At 41.6% G+C, this 21,012-nt stretch overlaps 1 protein-coding gene and 1 pseudogene across 2 annotated transcripts in view; one reads left to right on the top strand and one right to left on the bottom strand.

The window, feature by feature from the left end:
• RYR2 (ryanodine receptor 2) overlaps positions 1–21,012 on the top strand; it is a 772,754-nt gene that overhangs the window by 81,181 nt on the left and 670,561 nt on the right.
• Positions 1–21,012, bottom strand: part of LOC100345443 (uncharacterized) — a 168,251-nt pseudogene that overhangs the window by 52,729 nt on the left and 94,510 nt on the right.

Here is a 21,012-nt window from a genome sequence, read left to right as displayed (position 1 = left end):
CTTTCAAGTTCTTTGGCCTGTGGCTCATAATGAGAGCTACAGTCTGCATAGTGATCCAATGTAGACACATGCATACACTCTGCACAGAACTGAAACAAAAAAATTATTATCACATAATACTTGCCCTATGTCTGATAGTTTCTGCTTTATTTGATTGTATTTTATTATGTACACTGATAATGATGTTCTTTTTTTTTTTTAAAAAAAAGATTTATTTATTTATTTGAAAGTCAAAGTTACAGAGAGAGAAGGAGACAGTGTAAAGAGATTTTCCATCCACTGGTTCACTCCCCAAATCACTAAAATGGCTGGGGCTTGGTCAAGCTGACGCCAGGAGCTAGGAGCTTTTTCCCTGTCTCCCACATTCAGGGACCCAAGTACGTGGGCCATCTTCTGCTGCTTTCTCAGGTGCATTAGAAGGGAGCTGGATCAGAAGTGGAGCACCCAGGACTTGAACTAACATTGCAGAACTTGACAGCATTGCAGGTGTCAGCTTCACTCGCTTTGCTGCAATGCTGGCCATCTACTTTGATTTTACCACTCACATTTTTAAAGCACTGCCCTGGCAGAGATTTATTACATGTTAAGTGCTATAACTGTTCCCTTTCTTTCAAGGAGAAACTGTTTTATGTTGTCATCTGCTATTACATCATTATAAATGATGTCAAATGAAATACTTCTAGACAGCAAGTTTCTCTTTTACAGATGCAGAACAAAGTGACAGTGGTTTTGTCATAATCACAAAAACAAGCTGGAGTCTTGTCACCAGTTTATGAACTGTTCTGTGATGGCGTGTGCTGGCTAACGGCCGTGTTAGCCATCTCATGTCTAGGAATTAGAAGAGAGTACTTGCTCACAGACTCTTAAAGTAGGGAAGAGTTCAAGAGGTACCCAATCCTAACCTCTCAGTGAAGTGGTCACTTGCGTGGACTCCTCACAGTTGACCTCTCAGCATCACTTGATTACCTACGGAAGCAGGGAGCTCACTGCATGAGTTTTCTATTGCTGCCGTTATAAACCACCCCACATTTAGTGTCTTAAACCAATATAAACTCATTATCTTAGTTTTATAGTTCTGAAATCTGAAATAAGTCTTGCAGGGCTAAAATTAAGGTTCTGGCAGGGCTGCACGTCTTTCTGAAGGTTCTAGGAGAGAACCCTGCTCTTGAACCTTTTCCAGTTTCTACAGGCTGCCAACTTTGCTTGACCTCATTGCATCGTGAAAGCCAGCAATGGCCCTTTGAGTCTTTTTCACATCTTTCACTCTGATCCTCAAGTCATCGTCTTCATCTGTCTACAAGCATATTTCTTCTTTGCTAGGTAAGGTAACATCTTTATAAGTTCTGGGGATTGTGATGTAGACATGTTTTGGGGGAAGGAGGAGTGGTTACTGTGCCCATCACACTCGCCACCCTCTGAGCCAGCTCCTGGTAGTTTCTGATGGTTCTAATGTGGAAAATACACACGTGTTGACCTATGATAATGACTTTTATTCATGCAACTGCCAAGTTAAAATAAGGAAATGTTAAACCTGGAGATTTTCAACTCTGAGACAGCCAGTTACAAAGGCTCAGACTGAGAGAGAACTCGGTGGAACAAATTCATAGGCAGTAAGGTCAACCTCTACTGGCTGTGAAGTTAACACATGAGTTTTGTGGGGATACATTTCCTTAGTATTTGCTAGAAAGAGGAGAAGCTAGGAATCTAAAGTAACAGGACCAGAAGAATCTGAGAGGTGGCCTGGTAAATACCTTGGTTGCACTATTCTTACTTGCTCAGTGTGAGGGAGGTATTTGCTAGGTGGCTGTGACCAGGTCATGCAGATTTGGTGGGCTGGGAGTAGATATAGGGAATTCCATAGCAGTTCTGATTTTATGAGAGATCTCAGTTCACTCAGCCACATGGGTTTTGTTTCCTGCCTGTGACTCTCAATTAGAGAGGAAGTAACCAAGCAAAGTGATGCCTTCATAAAATGGCTGATAGAAACCAACCAACAAAACTTGTAGGTCTTATATTTACCGAGTCATTCTTTTAACATTGAAATTGCACCAAATGAGCAACCCTGTAAGATACTTTACTATAATGAGAATGCCTTCATTTTGGTGAGATTAAAATTTAATTACCAACTGAAAACAGATAGATTAAGGAATTATGTATAACACTAATGGCACTATTCCTGTATTGAATTTCTCAGGTGCATTTATGATATTATCAGTTTGAATGAAAAATCAGTTTAGACAGTGTTTTAAATTATGGTCCTCTGTGAAAAACAGAATAAGCTAATATTGTAAAATAAGTTTTACTTTTTATTTTGGTGCTTATTATGGTTTTAATTTAGCAGTGGCCAGAGAGACTTTTTACAGTAGATTCCCATTATCCATGGGGGGGGGGGGGTGTTTCCATGACATTTTCAAAACCAGGAATATTGCGAAGGGACTTCAAGAAGTTCATGGAAAAATTGAATTAAAATATAATAGAACACTTTCCATGAATTTTAAATTATTTTTAATGACTTGAGAGGCAGACAGAACAAGAGTGAGCAATCTCTCATCTCGTGATTCACTCCCCAGATTTCCACAACTATTGGATCTGGGCCAGGCTGAAGCTGGGAGCTTGGAACTAAATATAGGTCTCTCCCATGTGGATATCTGGGACTCAACTACTAGAGCCATCATTTACCTCCTGGGGTGCACATTAGTATGAAGTTGGAACTGGAGGTGAAGTCAGGACTAGAACCTAGGCAAATAAAAAGTAGAAGACAAGATGGTAGGTTTAAAGTAAAAAAAAATCAATAATTACATAAAATGGAAATTTCTAAAATTGCCCAATAAAAGATAAAGATCGACAGATTGGATAAATTAATAAAATATAAATTATGCTGTTTACAAGAGATAGTTTAAAACCTAGAGATATGAAAATGTTGAAAAAATGGAGAAATATATACTATGAAAGGAAGGTGGTAAACTATATTAATAATGAAATACACTAACACAGCAATCATAGTAAAGCTAGAGGGATATCTCATAACAGCAGAGGATTCATGATTATAAATTATAGAAGAGTAATGATTCTAAATGACAGAAGATTAATGACTCTAAATTTCTATGCAACTTATAAGATGACTTAAATATATAAAACAAAAGTTGGCAGAATTGAAGAGTAATGGCCAGATCCATGATCATAGCAGAGTCTAACATAACCCTCTCAGTTACTGATAAAGAAGCAGCAAAGCCAGTAATGATAGATATTTGATATGGAGAACAAATTTCTATAGATTTTTGTATAGCTGTACTTTATGTTCACTGTTATTCCTAGCTTTGAAAAAGTTTTGGTTAATAACCAGAATCTACAAAGAGATCAAGACTCTCCACAAAAACAAAACAAACAACCCACTTAAGAGATGGGCCAAGGACCTCAATCGACATTTTTCAAAAGAGGAAATCCAAAAGGCCAACAGGCACATGAAAAAATGTTCAAGATCACTAGCAATCAGGGAAATGCAAATCAAAACCACAATGAGGTTTCACCTCACCCCGGTTAGAATGGCTCACATTCAGAAATCTACCAACAACAGATGCTGGAGAGGATGTGGGGGAAAAGGGACACTAACCCACTGTTGGTGGGAATGCAAACTGGTTAAGCCACTATGGAAGTCAGTCTGCAGATTCCTCAGAAACCTGAAGATAACCCTACCATTCAACCCAGCCATCCCACTCCTTGGAATTTACCCAAAGGAAATGAAATTGGCAAACAAACAAGCTGTCTGCACATTAATGTTTATTGCAGCTCAATTCACAATAGCTAAGACCTGGAACCAACCCAAATGCCCATCAACAGTAGACTGGATAAAGAAATTATGGGACATGTACCATGTACTCTATAGAATACTATACAGCAGTCAAAAACAATGAAACCCGGTCATTTGCAACAAGATGGAGGAATTTAGAAAGCATCATGCTGAGTGAATTGAGCCAGCCCCAAAGGGACAAATATCATAAGGTCTCCCTGATCGGCAACTACTAAGTGAGCACCAAGGGGGAAACCTGTTGAAATGAAATGGACACTATGAGAAACAGTGGCTTGATCAGCTCTTGTCCTGACGGTTGATGTACAATGTAATACTTTATCCATTTTAGTATTTCTTTTTGTTCTAGTACCATTGGTTGAACTCTGTAATTAACACACAATTATTCTTAGGTGTTTAAATTTTAAATGAAAAGTGATCCCTGTTAGGAATTTGGAAAACATTATGCTGAGTGTAATAAGCCAATCCCAAAGGGACAAATATCACTTGTCCTCCTTGATAGGTGACAACTAACTGAGCACCAAAAAGGAAACCTGTTAAAGTGAAATGAACACTAGGAGAAACGGTGACTTGATCAGCCCTCACCCTGACTGTTGATGAGCAGCTTGATATGTTATCCCTCTTAGTATTTTTTTTGTTTGTTCTACTTAATACTTTTGGTTGAATACTGTAATCAATACACAATTCTTCTTAAGTGCTGAAACTTAACTGAAAAGTGATCGCTGTTAAATATAAGAGTGGGAATGAGAGAGGGAAGAGATGTGCAATTCGGGAGGGACATGCTCAAGCTGACTTACCTCAAACGGTAGAGTTAGAAACATACCAGGGGATTCCAATTCAATCCCATCAACGTGGCATGTACCAATGCCATCTCACTAGTCCCAGTGATCAATTTCTGTTCACAATTGATCATAATGATAGGACTAAGAACAAAAGGGATCACAGAAACAAGAATAGTGTCTGCAAATACTAGCTGATAGAATCAAAAAGGGAGAGAATGATCCAACATGGGAAGTGGGATACACAGCAGACCCATGGAATGGCAGATGTCCTAAACAGCACTCTGGCCTCAGAATCAGCCCTTCAGGCATGCGGATCTGGCTGAAATGCCCATGAGAGTATTTCAGGCATGGAAAGCCAAGACACTCTGGGGGAAAAAAAAAACTAAATGAAAGATCTCTGTGAGTGAGATCCCAGTGGAAAGAATGGGTCATCAAAGAAGGAGGTACCTTTCTCTGAAGGGAGGAGAGAACTTCCACTTTGACCATGGCCTTGTCTAAATATGATCAGAGTCGGTGAACTCAGGGGGCTTCCATAGCCTTGGCAGCTCATGACAAGAGCCTAGGGTGATTACTGAGGCCATAAACAAGAGTGTCAATTTGTTAAGTCAACAATAGGAGTCACTGTGCACTTACTCCTCATGTAGGATCTTTGTCCTTAGTGTGCTGTACATTGAGATTTAATGCTATAACTAGTATTCAAACAGTAGTTTTCACTTTATGTTTCTGTGTGGGAGCCAACTGTTGAAATCTTTACTTAATGTATGCTAAACTGATCTTCCGTATATAAAGAGAAATGAAAATGAATCTTGATGTGAATGGAAGGGGAGAGGGTTGCGTGTGGGAGGGACGTTATGGGGGGGAAGCCATTGTAATCCATAAGCTGTACTTTGGAAATTTATATTCATTAAATAAAAGTTTGAAAGCAAAAAAAAAAAAAGAAAAAGTTTTATTATGAATGATTATTGATCTTATCAAAATTTTTCTTGTAATTTCCAAAATGATATTTTAATTTTTAATCCTCATTCTGTTAATATGGTGAATAATATTGATTTCTAAATATTAGATCAACCTTTCATTCCTAGAATAAGCCCAAATTGTTTTTAGTAGATTACAATTTTTACATGCTTTTTATTTTTGTTCCTGGTCTATTTAGGATTTTTGCATTTATGTCATGAGTGAAGTTAATCTGTAGCTTGTGGTGTTTACTTCTTGTAATGTTCTTGTAGGATTTTGGAGAGAATATAAATTAGGAAACATTTGCTGATCTTTTCAAGGTTGAAGTTATGGTTTAATTACCCAGAAATCTCACTCCTTGGCAGAGACCTATCAGAGTTACTTGTACATGTTCACAGGAGTCATACCTAAAATATTAAAGCAACATCTTTATGGATAAGTAAGTTGTGGTTTATCTATGCAGTGAAATATTATACATCAAAGAAAATGAATTACAGGCACAATAAAATGGAACAAAACATGTTGAATAGAAGATGATGGACTTAAAGAACATGCAGTATGTGACTGTATTTATTAAATGCTTAAAAATGGACAACATTTAACTATAGTATTAGAGATGAATACTCTGATGGTGACACTTTAAAGAGAAGCTAGGGAAGGGAGTGAGAATAATGATTATATTTATGGCGAGGGATAAGGACAATAAGTTGGGTCATACCTTGACATGAGTGGAACCTTCATGGGTGTTTCACAGAGGTGTTTTGTGCATTTTTCTGTATGTGTTTTATAGTAAAGAAGATTTAAAAGTCAGAGCCCATTAATGTCACTCCTCTGTACTGAACCTACCCAGGCTTCCACACAGCCAGAGGAAAAAAATGTTCCTGAAAGGTCTTACCGTGGCCTCTGAGGCCTAACAGCATCTGGCCCTCTTGCTGTCTCTCTATTCTTACCTCGTTCTGGCCTTCCTGGGTCACTGCTTCACTACACAGGCCAGGCCTGGGTCTGCCTCTGGGGCTCCCATCTCCCTTTTACCAGGGATCCCATTGCAGGTCTTAACTTGAACTTCACCTTCTCAGAGAGGCTGCTGCTATTACCCTATCAGTAATTTCTCCTATATACTCTCCTGGGTCCCCTCCTCTGCTAATCTCTCTCCTAAGTATCTCATTATCTAACGCATTTCTGTTATCTTGCCCTCATTATTACTATAGTTCTGTCTTTTGCCCTCATTATTACTATAGTTCCAGGATAGCAGGAATTTTTATCTTTTAATTCTTCCTTGTACCCCAAGTGCCTGTGCATGGTGTAAGACCCATGCTTAAGACATGCTGTGGAATGGAAACATGGATTAGATGAATGAGTCTGCAGTTCTGAGGAGCAGTCTGAGCTGGAGATAGACATTAAGGCATCTTCAGTGTGTTGATGCCATTTAAAGTTGTCCCTCTGGACAGGAGCACTGAGAGAGCAAAGTGGAGTAAGGCTTGAGTCCTGGAACTGAGGAGGAGCCAACAGACTCAGACTGGGGGAAAAGCAGAAGAATGTGGGATTTGGAAACTACTAAATTCTTTTTTTTGTCAGGGAGGGGGATGTGACCTGTAATAGCAGTGTTCTAGGTAGTTTTTCCTAAGCAGTGTGTACGTAACAACTTCTGTAATCCTGACAGAACTACTGTGAAGTGTAGATACTGTTATTATCACCTCCATTTTCTAGAGTAGGAAACTGAGGCACAGAAAGGTGAACCAACTTCTCTAATATCCCCCAAGACGTAAGTGGGGGATGCAGATTTTATTAGTCTGAGGCCAGACTCTATGCCCCTCACCTCTCTGCCACATTACCTCCCAAGTGGGTTAGGTGTCAGTTGTTGATTAAGAATGGGTTGTCCTGCAGAGCTTGTTGATGACCTAGGAATGGAGTCATGGAGGTGATCTTATTATTAACTTAAGAGAAATTGGAGGGAAAGGAAATCGGTATGGATAACTCTTCCAAAAACTTTGTTCTAAAGGAAAGAAGAAAGAGGAATGATGGCTGGATTGGGAAGCAGGATTTGGAGAGTTTTAAGATTGGAGGAATAAATGATATGCATGTGCTGATGTGAGGGATGTAATTGACAGGGGACATTTGGTGATGCAGGAAAGGGAAGGAATGCCCTTGAGTAGGAGAAAGGAGGGACTTTGTGATTCTAGCAAGGGGTTGGCCTTAGCCCGAGCTGAGACAGTCATCCATATCCACAGGAGAGAATGCAGAGCATATGGGCACAGTTGCAGTAATGTGGTGGGAGCTTGTGATATTTTTCTCATTGCTTATATTTTCTTGGTGAAATGGGACACATGCTCTTTCTTGGAGAGTACAGATTGGGAAAATTTCTGGGTATTAAGGAGAGAAAGAAAATGAAATAGTGTGGGTATGATGTGACAGTGAACAGGGAAAAATCAAAGGATTCCTGCAGGTCCCACTTAGTGTTCAGGTAGAGGTATATTTTTGACAGAGGTAGGTTTTTTTTTTTTTTTTTGGTAAAGATTATTTATTTATTTATTTATTTCAAAGGCAGAGTTACAGACAGGCAGAAGCAGAGAGAGAGAATGAGAGAGGTCTTTCATCTGCTGGTTCACTCCCCCAATGGCCACAATGGCTGGAGGTTGGTTGATCCAAAGCCAGGAGCCTGGACCTTCTTCTGGGTCCCCCACATGGTTGCAAGGGCCCAACCAGTTGGGCCATCTTCTGCTGATTTCTCAAGCATATTAGCAGGGAGCTGGATTGAAAGTGGAATAGCTGGAACTTAACCAGAACCCACATGGGATGTCAGCCCTGTAGGCAGCAGCTTTAACCACTATGCCCCAGTGCCAGCCTCCAGAGGTAGATTTTTGTCAGGCAAGTAAAGGGAAGGAAGAGAAGACAAGGAACTAAGGGTGTACACAGGCAGTGATGTGATGATGGTGCATGGATTTGAGCTTGGTGATGTAGATAAGTGATGATGTGTGAGGGGGAGGGGATGAGATGGGGACCGCGGGTAGCTGGCAGGATCACAGAAGGAACAGTTGGAATGAGGTGGGGTTCTTGGAAGTGAGGTTCTAGAAGGGATACAGTTGGTAAGGTCTGGGAAATGACCTTGTGATGGGAATCAGCTTTGGGATGGAGAAGATGATCACTCCAAGAGGAGAACTTATGACAGTGAGAGGACGCTTTCTTGGGTTTAATTGTCTTTGTGATTTAGAACATTGCTTTAGAATGCCTTTTCCAGACTACTTTCCTCACTAGAGATCTGACGGGAGTTTGTAAGTTGTTTGCTTAGTCTCTGATAAAGACCTGGATATTTTGCTTACAGCCCAGTGGATGGGGAAGTGGGGTTCAATTCTCTTAGGGGAGTTGAGAACTCTGATATCCCTGCCATTCAGAGAGCTTTTATTATAATACAGGCATGGATGAAAGTGTGTACAGCAATGTATATTTGAACTTTTAGTATTGTATGTGTAAAGCCCAAATTGCCCCTCAAAGGGAGTTTGTAAGAAGTACAAGAGGCAAGTGTGGTATGGGTATGGGTCATCCCTTAGGGAAAGTCAGAAAGCCTGTGTGTCCTATTGGCTGCCCAGATTTTTGTTTGCAGATATTAGAGGAGTTTCCTTGGGATTGAAGCCCTGAGCCCAGTAGGATGGCTTCTGGGTGATTCATCTGCTGCACTGACGGAGCCAGCCCTTGGGGTACTTGAAGGGCATTGGGCTGCTTCTGAGACACCATGGTGCAGGAAGCCTGTGGATTTCCTGGCATAGGATGCTACTGGCAAGCCCTGCTTGAGGCAGCCCAACGCTGCTGTTGTTGGCCCTTCCCTTGGAAAGAGCGATCACTGCATTTTGGTGTTCAGTTATTTTTAAGTTGGTTTGTCTGATACTCTCTTTCAGTATAATACATGCAATGATGCTCAGGATAAAATAGAATGGAATACTCCATTCAAAGCAAGTGGCTAGAAGAACAATGAAAGCATTTGATTCTATAATTTGAGTAATGCTGTATTGTTAAACACTTAGCTGTAAAAAGTGCTAGGAACTGTGGTAAGCATTCTATATTTATTAACTGCTTTAATTTACCACTCTGTGATGGTCACCGTCATCCTTGTTTCACACATGGAGAAATTGAGTCATAGTACGAGTGAGTTGAAGGGCTGTGATGTAAACCCAGATAGTTTTGCTCCAGACTTATTTATTTAAGATTTATTTAATTTATTTGAAAATTAGAGTTATATAATATGAGGGAGATATGTACACGCACACACACACACAGAGGATTGCTCTGTCTACACACACAGAGGGTTCTTCTCTCTACTGGCTCACTCCTGAAATGGCTACAACTGCCTGGGCTGGGCCAGGTCAAACCCAGGAGCCTAGAACTTGTCCAGATCTCCACTATAGCTGGGAGGGGCTCCAGTACAGGCCATATTCCATTGCTTTCCAAGGCATTTACGCAGGGAGTTGGGTTGGAAGTGGAACAGCCAGGAATCCAACCAGTGCTCATAGGGGATGCCGGCATCATAGGTTGTGGTTTAACCGGCTGCACCACAGTGCTAGTCCCTGACTGCACTCTGAATCCTTGCCTCAATAAAAACTATGTGATATATGGCAGGAAAAATGGAAATGGTGCAGAACACTGCCATAACTTGAAAGTTGAGGCAGAGTCCAGAAAACCTAAAACATAGGGATCACTTTTAGTTAACAAGTAAGCTGTTTGCAACATATTTAGTATGCAAGCCCTTGGTGGTAGATGACTCATACTTTCGATGCCTTATGTAAGGCTGCTCAATTGCACTTGGTTTATTTTCAGGTATCTTCAGGAAATCTTAGCAACAGCAACCAAGGATGGTGTAGCATCACTTTTCAATTATCACTGTGATACAATTATAAAAGTAAAAGTAGTAAAGAGCAAATAAAAACGTCTTTGTAATAGGATTTAATGGGGAACAGAGGTTGCTCATTGCTCTCCAGGTTTGAAATTTTCTGGTCACACTGTCCAGTGTTCCCCCGTTGGTGTTACTGTGTGGACTTCATATTAAGTTTTGATTTCTGGCTTATTGAATACTCCTGATTGTGATAGATTTGTCTTTTGTGTGGCCTTTGCTTTTGCCCACTGTGTCTACACTGCAGGACCTTTCCTAGGCTGAATGCAGACTTTCTAGTGGTGATGTGAGACACAGAGACAGGGCAGGGGCTCCACCTTGGGGATGGAGCATGCACAAGTATTAACCTGTTGCCACTCCTCCCTTTGGTCTTGGGGTCCCTGAGCTCTAGGGCTACCATGCTGGGAGGGGGATGGGACAGCAGAGGCCCCAGCATTCCCCACTGCTGTTCGGCAGAAAAGACAGGCACCATCCTTCCTCTTGCAGATTCTGTGTATTTTACATGGAGGCTGGGCTCTTCATGTGTTCTTGGAGGGAGGAAGATAATACAAATAATTTACTAACATAGTTCAAGTGCCTGTGAAAAACTATTTTTCTAATGCATTTTTAAAAAGATTTTATTTGTTTACTTGAAAGTCAAAGTTTCAGAGAGAGGCAGAGAGAGAGGCAGAGAGAGAGAGAGAGAGAGAGAAGAGAGAGAGAGGTCTTCCATCTGCTGTTTCACTCCCCAGATGGCCACAAGGGCCAGAGCCGCATTGATCCGAAGCCAGGAGCCAGAAGCTTCCTCCAGGTCTTTCCATGCAGGTGCAGGGGCCCAAGGGCTTGGGCCATCTTCTGCTTTCCCAGGACATAGCAGAGAGCTAGATCACAAGTGGAGCAGCTGCGACTCAAACCGGGGCCCATATGGGATGCTGGCACTGCAGGCAGCAGTTTTACTTGCTAAGCCTCAGTGCCTGCTCCATCTAATGCATCTTGATGTAGGATTGAAGTGGAAGCAATGCTTTGCTGCTTGCCTTGGGTGGAGTTGCTACAGGTAGGGAAAGGAATATGGAGGGTGATTGCTAAATACAAAGATTCTTGGAAAGGTATCTAGTACAAGACAATTATATGAGGGGCCATTTGATTACTCTTACTGTGAAAAACACCTTTTGGGGCAACACTGTGGCATAGTGGTTGAGGCTGCCGCCTGCAGTGCCAGCATCCTATATGGGTGCCAATTTGAGTCTTGGCTGCCCTGCTTCCTATCCAACTCCCTGCTGTGTCCTGAGAAGGCAGTGGAGGCTGGCCCAGGACTTTGGGCCCCTGCACCTGTGGGAGAGACCCAGAGGAAGCTCCTGGCTCCTGGCTTTGGATTGGCGCAGCTCCAGACATTATGGCCATCTGGGGAGTGGACCAGTGGGTGGAGGACCTTTCTGTCTCTCTCTTTCTTTCTCTCTGCCTCTGTTTCTCTGTAGCTCTGCCTTTCAAATAAATGAATAAATATTTTTAAGAAAAGAAAAAAGAAAAAAAAACACCTTTTGCCTGTCATTGGCTGGGTTTGGTGAGAGGCGTATGGTAGGCAAGAAAGCTTCAGAGAGCTCCGAGTGACATGGGGCCAGACTGAACCTTTTCTCTACTGCATAGGGTATCAGAATGCCCCAAAGCCTATACAGAGTACACCATACTTCCTCAGGCAGGTCCTGGGAAGTCTTGACTATCTCACACACTGGTGGTTGTTTTGAATTTGTGCTGAGTGCTCAGTGCTTGGAATTTTCTAGGTCAGACTGTGTGTGGGAGGGAGAAGTATTGGGCGGGGGTGGGGGGAGGAAGGAGAGGGTTTGCCAGTTAGGATAACACTGCAATTTGAAAGCAAAATTGTGGTTCTTGGTACATCAAAGGTTGTAAGCTTGTGTTTAAAAAAGGATGCTGAACAAAATATTCTAGACCCATCTATCCTGTTTCTTCCACCATAGTTCATGGGCTATCCTATGGCCTATGGAACTTGGAAAATTTTACTTTGCTTCATGAATCCCCAATTAACACGATTTTTGTGTATGTGACCCCCCTCCCCACCCCGTAACCAGTGATTTCACTTCCCTGAAGGAATGCTTCCTTGCTAGTGGTAGGAGTCTGAGTCATGCCTTTGTTCCAGTGGGCTGACCTCCACTTCTGCAGCTGGAAAACTGCTAGAGAGCCAGCACTGGGCTCCCAAGCAGTGTAAATATAAAGGCTTTCAGAGGCCAGTGTGAGATTTCCTATCTGCCACTACTGATTTCTTGGTGAGGAGGAAGAACAGGTGTGACCCTGAAGATTGTGCTCAGTTGAGAGTTGACAAGGATGACAAGGATCTTATGATCATGCAATGCATTTAATTTTCAGTAAATTGGTAATGAACGGTGTTTATTGAAGGGAAGTCACTTAGAAGAATGAGTTATCTTTGAAAGCAATGGTTGGGGCCAGCGCCATGGCGCAGCGGGTTAACGCCCTGGCCTGAAGCGCCAGTATCCCATATGGGCACTGGTTCTGGTCCTGGCTGCTCCTCTTCCAATCCAGTTCTCTGCTGTGGCCTGGGAAAGCAGTAGAAGATGGCCCAAGAACTTGGGCCCCTGCACCCACATGGGAGACCTGGAAGAAGCTCCTGGCTCCTGGCTTAGGGTCGGTTCAGCTCCGGCTGTTGCGGCCATCTAGGGGTTGAACTAGCAGATGGAAGACCTCTCTCTCTCTCTCTCTCTGTATCTACCTCTCTCTGTAACTCTGTCTTTCAAATAAATAATTTTTTTAAAAAAGAAAGCAATGGTTTTGTTTCTGTACATAGAATAAGTTAGGATGTGCAGTATGGCCTCCACTTAAATAAGTATGAAGAATGGAAGGAAGGTAATTCTGTCCTTTCAGTTGTCAGTTTTGAATGGATTTTTTTGAAATTTCTTTTGTAAAGCAAAATTGTCTATTAATAACTAATTTTTTGTATGGACAAAAATCAGTATATTTCACTTTCTTATTGGGAAATAAAAATCCACACAGCATCTATAAACAGCTAAGTAAGTAATAAAGACATGAACTTGTTTAATTACTCCCCAAAATAGAATATTATAAGCATCACAGAAACTCATAATGTGCTGACCCCTTTTCCCCAATAAATAGCCACCTTCCTGACTCATGATAATCATTCATTTGCTTTGCTTTCTAGTTTTATCACTTTTGTACTGGCCACATGTTAGCATGTATCTCCAAGGTGTTCCGATTAATTTTGTTCATTTAATTCTGCCACATAAAGCTAAGGCCTAGAAGACAAGAGACTATTATTGTGTCTCTTTTAAAAAAGATTGATTTATTTATTTGAAAGACAGACTTAGAGAGAGGGACACACACACACACACACACACACACACACGGGGGAGGGAGGAAGGGAGGGAGAGAGGTCTTCCAAATTTGCTTGTTCACTCTCCAAGTGGTGGCAGCAGGCTGCAGCAGCTGGGACTCAACCAGGCCAAAGCCAGGAGCCAGAACTCCACCTGGGTCTCCCAGCTGGGTGGCAGAGATTCAAGTACCTGGACCATCTTACGCTGCTTTCCCAGGTGCATTTGCAGGGAGCTGGATTGGAAATAGAACAGCTGGGATATGAATGAGTGCCCATATGGGATTCTAGCCTCACAGATGGCAACTTTACCTGCTGTGCCACAATGCCAGCCTCCATAATTCCTTTTTTAAAATGTCGGGTGAGCTATTTATGAAAAACTCCAATGTAAAATAAATTAGTGTTTATTTTCTAAGTTCAGATTTATAAAATTTACTCATTAAAAATCAGTAAATAAGAGTACTGCAGTATATTAACATTGGAGGTCACCTGATTTGATTATAATTCAATTTCAAAGGTGTATAAATGTTTAACATAATAGCCAAGAAGCACATGAAAAATTGTTCAACTTAGTTATTATGGCAATGGAAATCAAGACTACAATGAGATGCTACTTCATGTCCACTAGGATGACTATAATAATAGAGACAGGTGTAATCAAGGCTACGGAGAAATTAGAACTCATATTTGCTGTTGGAACAGTGTGAGATCATGCAGTTGCTGTAAAAAAAAAAGTCTAACATTCCTTAGAATGTTAAACATAGAGGAGCCATACCCAGCAGCTCTACTTTTAGGTGAGAAGATACTTCAAAAATTCTATGGGGAACATGGAATTAAAACGTAATGTGAGGTCATAATATGTGAGATCATAATATGAGGGGTCTCTAGTTTGTGGAAAATGTGTGTTATCAATTAAGTATTATGAATAAAATATTTATGGCTTTCAAAATTATTAAACTTTTGGAAGTACCTTTGTATGTACTTAAAAGCAGTAAGTACATATATCCACAGCAAGAAATGTGCATGAATATTCAGAGAAACATTATTTGCAATAACCCAAAGTGGATACAAACCAAATGTTCATCAACTAATGAGTGGATGAATAAAATGTGGCATATCCATATAGTGGAATATTATTTGGCTATGAAAAAGAATGAAGTACTACTATATACTACAAATGTGGATGGACCTTAAAAACATTATGCTGAGAGAAATAAACAAGTCATAAAGGACCACGTATTGTGTAGGTCTATTCATATGGAAATGTCCAGAATAGGCAAATCTATGGGGATGGAATGTAGATTAGTGGCTGCCATTCTGAAGGCAATGGGAGGATTGGGGACTACGGGATGCAAGGTTTCTTTCTGGAATGATAAAAATGTCCTGCTCTTTGAACTTGAGCTTTCTCTAGACGAACAGGTAATACTTATGCCCCCTGTGAAGGTCCCTGAAACAACCCAGCACAAAACCCATTCATTCACAGGTTCAGTTGTGTTTTCACAGCTTGTGTCTGAGATGTTTCTCGTTTTGCCATGAACAAGAGCGTTTGCTATAGGTTTTGGGTATTTTGGGTAGCATCCATTCATCATGTAAAGAAAGTCCTCTTATTTCTTGTTGGGTAAGCATTTTTATCATGAATGGTGGTTGCATTTCATCAATTTTTTTTTTAGCTAACTCTGTTTTAATCCAGTCCTCTAAGATCCTTCAAACAGATCATCCCACAGAGTGTCTACTATTTGATGTTAGTAGGGTAGCCTGGGACCTTCTGTGACTTAAATTCACCCTTCCTATCTTCGGACATCATGCAGCTTTCAGTTAACTGCAGTGTACCAGGCTGCACCACTCCCTCAGAGCATTTGTGGGGTTTGCTAACAGTCTTCTTACTGGAGATACATTCTGACCAGTGGGGGGCTCCTGGGGCCCAGGCTGTCTTGTTGGGTCCTGCTGTGTTGCTGGGTGCTGTCCTCTGCCTGGTGGGTGTCTTGAGTGACTTCAGCCGCTGAGGGGAAGGTGTGTACACCTGGGCACAGCTGAGAGTAGCCTGAACCCTTCCTTACCTATTCTTGCTTTTGTGCAGAAGGACAGTTTGTTGGGTGCTTGTACGAAAGCAAAACGGAACAGCTTTGTCGTCGTCTTCTGCATGGAAAAGGAAATGCTGTAATTTTCATGATATTTGATGTCCCAAATGCCCTATTGGCTCCAGAGGAAAGACAAACAAGGCTGGAAACTGGAGCTATGAGTTAAACAAACGGCCTCATTCTCCATTTGTCTTAAGTCAATTTGAATGGGATTACTGGGTCGGGACCCCAGGGAGGGAAGATACATGGTAGGATAAAGAGGAATCCTCAGTAATTATGATTATAAAGTCATAAATGACCAGAGGCATGGAGTGGAAAGAGCTTGATGGAACAAAGACATAAGCCTCAGCCCTTCTCCTTCATTGCCCAAAAGAGAGATAAATATTGGAATGTATTCTTTGCCCTTGAATCTCATTAGGGTCTTATACCCTATTGCCTTCATACCCCACCCTCCATGGCCACCTGCAAGACCAGTTGCTCCAACACTTGAAAGACCAGTTGGGGGAATTCACCTCTGCCTGCTGCCCCTACCCCTACCCCCATACTCACTCCTCCTAAAATATAAAGGGGCCCGGCCTACTGCCTCGTGTTCCCTCATTGAGCACGCAGGCAGTTGGTCACCCACTTCTATGAATTTATTTTCTCTGAATAAATTCGGTCTGGCTGTAAATTCGTACACTGTCTCTCTATTCTGCGCCTCTTTTCCTAACAGAGCCCCCTTCCCCATCCTGACTTCTGCATTGCTGTAGAGTTCCCATCATCCTGTTATGGGGTCCCTTCCACGGTGGGGCAGTGGAGGGACACGCTGTAGGCTTTGAGCTCCTGCGTAGCTACATCAGACCGTGCATTACCACACAGGGGCAGTTTTCCCTGTTTCACTGGAAGCTGGGAGTGGGGAGAGAACATCAGGGGCATTTCCACCTGTCAGTTATGGCTAACACAGGTGGAAACCAGTGGTCCAGGTATGTTCTGAAGCCTCTGATTGCCTCAGCTCCTTTCCTGAAAAACTTGCTGCCTTGAAATAGATGTAGATGATGATTCGGACTCCTCTGAAGAGGAAGGTGCGGTAGCTCCTTGGTGTTCCTAAACTTGACTTTCGTCATTCTCTAAGTTTCTAACAAGAAACTTATCAGTTTGCTGAGACACAAAATTATCTGTGTTTCCTATTGTTTCATTGTTCTGTTTTGATGGTGCAGAAATGTAAATGAGTGTGAATCATTATGCTAAATGTATATCAGGACATTCCTTCACATTTCTCCAGTGAATTCCCATGCATTTAGGCCAAGACCCAAGCTCTCTCGCAAGAGTCAAACTACCCACAGCATCAAGGTTCTGGACACATTCCAGCCTTCCTCTTCCTACCAACTTTCCATGACCTTCACCCTACCTTGATTTTGGACAGCTTTGGCTTCCTTATCTCTCTCTCTCTCTCTCTCTTTTTTTTTTTTAACTTATTTATTTATTTATTTTGACAGGCAGAATGGACAGTGAGAGAGACAGACAGAGAAAGGTCTTCCTTTACCGTTGGTTCACCCTCTAATGGCCACTGTGGCCTGCGCATCGTGCTGATCCAAAGCTAGGAGCCAGGTGCTTCTCCTGGTCTCCCATGCGGGTGCAGGGTCCAAGCACTTGGGTCATCCTCCACTGCACTCCCGGGCCACAGCAGAGAGCTGGCCTGGAAGAGGGGCAACCGGGACAGAATCTGGCGCCCTGATGGGGACTAGAACCCAGTGTGCTGGCACCACAGGTGGAGGATTAGCCTATTGAGCCGAGGCGCCAGCCGGCTTCCTTCTCTTGACCCCCACAGCTCATCTTTAAAGGTGATTCTTTTTTTTTTTAAATTAAATCCATTTCATTTTTTATTTTTAAATATTATTTATTTGTAAGGCAAAGTTAGAGAGAGAGAGAGAGAGAGAGAGAGAGATCCATCTGCTGGTTCACTCCCCAAGTGGCCGCAACGGCTAGAGCTGCGCTGATTCAAAGCCAGGAGCCAGGAGCTTCTTCCGGGTCTCCTATATGAGTACAGGGGCCCAAGGACTTGGGCATCTTCTATTGCTTTCCCAGGCCACAGCAGAGAGCTGGATCAGAAGTGGAGCAACTGGGACTTGACCTGCTGCTCACATGCCATGCTGGTGTAACAGGCAGTGTCTGTACCTCTGTGCTACAACGCTGAATCCAACAGTTATTTTTGAATAAGTTTAAATCAGAATGTGAAACACATTACAGGTAATCCACTAAGAGACAGCAATCGCAGACACAATGTTACCCTTTTATATAGCCAAGCAGATGCTTGCCTAAAAATGAAAAAGATAATTTCTTTTAAAAAAATTCACAGAAAATGTATATTATGAAAAATTATTCAGGTTTTTCAAAATTTTTGCAGTAAAATAAACTTTATCTTTTAATTCTGTTTTCTATGAACTTTAAAAAATGATGGCTTATTAAATTTGTTAAAGATTTATTTATTTATTTGAAAGCCAGAGTTACAGAGAGTGTGGGAGAGAGAGAAGAGAAGAGAGATCTTTCATCTACTGGTTCACTCCCCAAATGGCCATGATGGCTGGGGCAGAGCCAGGCTGAAGCCAGGAGCCAGGAGGTGCTTCTGTTTCTCACATAGGTGGCAGGTGCCCAAGTACTTGGGCCATCTTCTGGTGCTTTTTCCAGGTCATTAGCCAGGAGTTGGATTCGAAGTATAGCAACCAGGACACAAATGGATGCCTATGTGGGTTTCCAGCACTGCAGGCACTGGCTTTATTTACTATGCTACAATGATGGCCCCATTATTAAATTTTTACTTAATTTTTATTTTGCTTGAAAGAGAGATGGAGGGAGGAGAGAGACAGAGACAGACAGACAGACACATAAGTAAGCTTTCCATCCACTGATTTGCTCCTCAAATGCTCACAATAGCCAGGAGTGGGTAAGGTTAAATCTAGGAGCCAAGCACTGTGCCTCTCCCACGTGGGTGGCAGGTATGAAAGTACTTAGGCCATGTTCCACTGCCTTCTCAGGGTGCATGTTAGCAGGCAGCTGCGATTGGAAGCGGAGCTGGGACTTTACCAAGGCACTTTGATATGGCATGTGCTGTTCCAAGCTGCATCTTGACCTATTACTTCACAAGCTTTTTGAAGTACCCTTGTGTACATGTTCTCAGGACAGACACTGAATTATCAATAAGTGGATGTGGTATCCCTGTTTATTATACATAGATCATCCTAAATCTGGTGAAGAAGAAGGTTCTGTAGAATTAACATTTTTATTCCTTTCTCTTTCTTTTGCAGCTGAGAGCCAGGCTTCTATCCTCAGAGACTGAGAGAGAGATTATCTCTCTTGGATGGTTTGCATTCCACAGAGACAGTTTACAGGTCCTTGAAAAAGATACTTCAGGGTCATATAGCTGATGCAGGCCATATTTAACTTTTAGAATGATTTACATTGATTTCAAAGAGACAGGAAAGAACTTCCAAGTTTTCTGTATTAAGTGCTGCAAGAAAATGCTTATTTTTTAACAGTAAAAATTAAGTCTCATTTTAATTTCTATTTGCATTTATATTATCTTCAGTCCTTGCTGCCCTGAGACAGCATCATATCCCCAGTGTTATTTTCTTCATAGCCATTTGAATGTATGTGCCTGTGTGTGTGTGTGTGTGTGTGTATAATATCTCCAGTGTGAGGTAAGTTTATATTGGTGCAAAAAATTTGGAAATCCAAGCATAGTTTTTTAGTAATTTGCATTTTCCTTTCACTTTTGGAGACCCCTCATATATGATACATACCTCAGTTATGAAATCTAGTAATGGAGCAAATATTTGTGAACATGGAACCATTTTATCTCCAGAGGTCCCCAAACCTAAATTTTGTTTTTATTGAATTCTTGGTTATGCCACATATGCATGTTATACTAAGCATAAGTTCCAAACTAAACCTGTATTTGAATTCTGCTTAGGTTTGCACTTAAAATTTTAGCTTTTTCAATTAGCATCATTTCTGACACTCACCTGTTGTTGTATGCAATTGTATAATTTTATTAATGTTAATATCTAATATTCTGTTATGTGAGATCATTAACATTCATTTACCCATTCTCTATCCCTGTTTTGTGATTTTAGGGACAGGGCCTCTGTGACTATTCTTTGTATTTTTGCTGGTGCCACATGTAGGACTTTCTCTGGTGTGTACTCCAAGGAGTGGAATTGCTGTTTGGTACTTGTGCCCCTGGAAATGTCTTGTGTGTGGACTTGTTTGCTTGCTTCTTGTCTGTCCCCTCACCACTGCTCCAGGGTAACTTATCTAGGCCTTGGTGAGTGTTGGCTCTGCACATGCTACACACATGAACACGTATGACCCAGTTCCTAATGGTCAGCTTTTCTATACAGACTGTCTAGAGCACACTGATTATCCATCCTGGTGATAGCAGAGAAGGAAAAAAAAGAGGAAGCCAAGGAAACCTGTGGTTGTTAGTTTGAAAATAAAATCTTTCAAGGATAAATGATGTTCCTTGGCTGCATTTTTAAATGTGGGAGTTTCTGACTGTCAAAATCTATTATTAAAGTTGAGAGAATTTTCTCTTCTAGCTGCCACCATGTTTGGGTAAACAAAAATCATGTTTAAGACTTTGAAGTCTGAGTAAACAGGGTCATGGTAATATTAATAAGAACACGAGAGTAAAATTCGCCAAGAGATAGTATGCTGAGAATAGATAGTGGTTGTAGAGAGACTTAAGATTAACTTTCATTTGGATAACAAATTCCATATGTGGTATTGTCTTGAGTATGATTGAAACACAATTAATTGCTGGATTTCTCCTAAAAAAGGTATCTTTTTTAGCAGGGGTGGGAAGGATTCATCAGACGATAGGGTAGGTAGAGTAGGGCACACCTGTGCTGGAAAGGGGAATGCTGAATTTGATGTGTGTGGTTTGTGTCTTGGTGGAAGTTGTTTGGTTGACATGGAGAGCGCAGCGTGGGAATGCAGTTCCAAGAATCACTGACGCGGCTCTCCCGGGAACGCACTGCAGCCATGTAGATAGCATAACAGTCGGCATTCCGGGAGCCAGCAATTCCCACTGCTCGTAGGATATGTTCCTTCTTATAGCACTTTGCTGTTCTGCCAGCTGTTTTCCTTGACTGGTTCACTTGTGACAATTTATATCCCTTTAAAATTCATTTTTAACACTTTCT

The sequence above is a fragment of the Oryctolagus cuniculus genome, chromosome 13 (assembly GCF_051225735.1).
Source record: "Oryctolagus cuniculus isolate XC-2025 breed Fujian yellow rabbit chromosome 13, ASM5122573v1, whole genome shotgun sequence".
Lineage (NCBI taxonomy): Eukaryota > Metazoa > Chordata > Mammalia > Lagomorpha > Leporidae > Oryctolagus > Oryctolagus cuniculus.
The sequence above is the reverse complement of the archived record's forward strand: the minus strand, read 5'-3'. Positions and strand labels throughout refer to the sequence as shown.